Here is a 3,240-nt window from a genome sequence, read left to right on the forward strand (position 1 = left end):
AGGTAAATTTCATAGCAGAAAGTCATAAACTCTTTGAGGATTCTTCAAGTTTAGATCATTCCTACTCAATCAAAAGCCATTGTTTTCCAACTAAAAACCCTTCTGTGGCATGTTATAACCATATAGTTAAAAATAGTTCAATATATCACCACATTTTATAGAGCTACTGGATCTTTGAATGCTACATATTAGAACTGAAAGATGAAAAGACAACTTTTACAAACAAATCCCTAGAAAACTAGTCTTTTGTGCATTTGCCCTAATATGTAACCCTACTAAATTACATAATTTCAGACTTATCCAGTTAAAATATACCACTGATTCTTTAGCTTTAAAAATGACATTTACGGATTCCGGGACTCCGCCGAAAAGTAGTCTGCACAGGTGAGAGTGTGCACACAGAAGCTAACAGCTTCTGTGACAGGCCAAAGAAACACAACTTCTGGGAAAGGTCCTGTTTTGGGCCTTCATCTTCGGCCAGAAGGGAGGTGCGCACACCAGATATCTGTGCACCTTCCCTGTAAGAGGAGAGCTTGCCTGCATAGAGTACTCTGACCACTGAAACTCAGAGGAGAGAATTAGTCTCCCAGGACTGCTGATAGAGGGTAACAGAATCACCAGAGGAACAATCTCTAAACAGAGACAACTATAACAACTAACTCCAGAGATTACCAGATGGCGAAAGGTAAACGTAAGAATCTTACTAAGAGAAACCAAGACCACTCACCATCATCAGAAACCAGCACTCCCACTTTGCCCAGTCCAGGGCACCCCAACACACCTGAAAAGCTAGACCCGGATTTAAAAGCATATCTCATGATGATGGTAGAGGACATCAAGAAGAACTTTAATAACTTACTTAAAGAAATACAGGAGAACACTGCTAAACAGGTAGAAGACATTAAAGAGGAAGCACAAAAATCCCTTAAAGAATTGCAGGAAAATGCAACCAAACAGGTGATGGAATTGAATAAAACCATCCAAGACCTAAAAAGGGAAGTAGACACAAAAAGAAAACCCAAAGTGAGGCAATGCTGGAGATAGAAACCCTAGGAAAGAAATCTGGAACCAAAGATGTGAGTATCAGCAACAGAATACAAGAGATGGAAGAGAGAATCTCAGGTGCAGAAGATTCCATAGAGAACATCGGCACAACAATCTAAGAAAATGGAAAACGCAAAAAGATCCTAACTCAAAACATCCAGGAAATCCAGGATACAATGAGAAGATCAAACCTACGGATAATAGGAGTAGATGAGAATGAAGATTTTCAACTCAAATGACCAGCAAATATCTTCAACAAAATTATAGAAGAAAACTTCCCAAACCTAAAGAAAGAAATGCCCATGAACATACAAGAAGCCTACAGAACTCCAAATAGACCAGACCAGAACAGAAATTCCTCCCTACACATAATAATCAGAACAACAAATGCACTAAATAAAGATAGAATACTAAAAGCAGTGAGGGAAAAAGGTCAAGTAACATATAAAGGCAAGCCTATTAGAATTACACCAGATTTTTCATCAGAGACTATGAAAGCCAGAAGGGCCTGGACAGATGTTATACAGACACTAAGAGAACACAAATTCCAGCCCAGGCTACTATATCCAGCCAAACTCTCAATTACCATAGATGGAGAAACCAAAGTATTCCACGACAAAACCAAATTCACACATTATCTTTCCACGAATCCAGCCCTTCAAAGGATAATAACAGAAAAAAAAAACCAATACAAGGACAGAAACCATATCCTAGAAAAAGCAAGAAAGTAATCCCACAAAAACCTAAAAGAAGACAGCCTTAAGAACAAAACGCCAAATTTAACAACAAAAAATAACAGGAAGCAACAATTACCTTTCCTTAATATCTCTTAATATCAATGGGCTCAACTCCCCAATAAAAAGACATAGACTAACAGACTGGCTACACAAACAGGACCCAACATTCTGCTGCTTACAGGAAACTTATCTCAGAGAAAAAGATAGACACTACCTCAGAATGAAAGGCTGGAAAACAATTTTCCAAGCAAATGGTATGAAGAAACAAGCTGGAGTAGCCATTCTAATATCTAACAAAATCAACTTCCAACCCAAAGTCATCAAAAAAGACAAGGAGGGGCACTTCACACTCATCAAAGGTAAAATCCTCCAAGATGAACTCTCAATTCTGAATACAAATACAAGGGCAGCCACATTCATTAAAGAAACTTTAGTAAAGCTCAAAGCACACATTGCACCTCACACAATAATAGTGGGAGACTTCAACACACCACTTTCACCAATGGACAGATCATGGAAACAGAAACTAAACAGGGACACAGTGAAACTAACAGAAGTTATGAAACAAATGGACCTGACAGATATCTACAGAACATTTTATCCTAAAACAAAAGGATATACCTTCTTCTCAGCACCTCATGGTACCTTCTCCAAAATTGACCACACAATTGGTCACAAAACAAGCCTCAACAGATAAAAAATATTGAAATTGTCCCATGCATCCTATCAGATCACCATGGACTAAGGCTGATCTTCAATAACAAAATAAATAATAGAAAGCCAACATTCACGTGGAAACTGAACAATACTCTTCTCAATGATACCTTGGTCAAGGAAGGAATAAAGAAAGAAATTAAGGACCTTTTGGACTTTAATTAAAATGAAGCCACAACATACCCAAACTTATGGGATTCAATGAAAGCATTTCTAAGAGGGAAACTCATAGCGCTGAGTGCCTCCAAAAAGAAACTAGAGAGAGCAGACATTAGCAGCTTGACAACACACCTAAAAGCTCTAGAACAAAAGGAAGCAAATTCACCCAAGAGGAGTAGATGGCAGAAAATAATCAAACTCAGGGGTGAAATCAACCAAGTGGAAACAAGAAGAACTATTCAAAGAATCAACCAATTGATGAGCTGGTTCTTTGAGAAAATCAACAAGATAGATAAACCCTTAGCCAGACTCACTAAAGGGCACAGGGAAAGCATTCTAATTAACAAAATCCGAAATGAAAAGGGAGACATAAGAACAGATCCTGAAGAAATCCAAAACACCATCAGATCCTTCTACAAAAGGCTATACTCAACAAAACTGGAGAACCTGGATGAAATGGACAAATTTCTAGACAGATACCAGGTACCAAAGTTAAATCAAGATCAGGTTAATGATCTAAACAGTCCTATATTCCCTAAAGAAATAGAAGCAGTCATTAATAGTATCCCAACCAAAAAAAAAAAAA

Source organism: Mus musculus, chromosome 15 (genome assembly GCF_000001635.26).
Source record: "Mus musculus strain C57BL/6J chromosome 15, GRCm38.p6 C57BL/6J".
In the NCBI taxonomy this organism is placed as follows: Eukaryota; Metazoa; Chordata; class Mammalia; order Rodentia; family Muridae; genus Mus; species Mus musculus.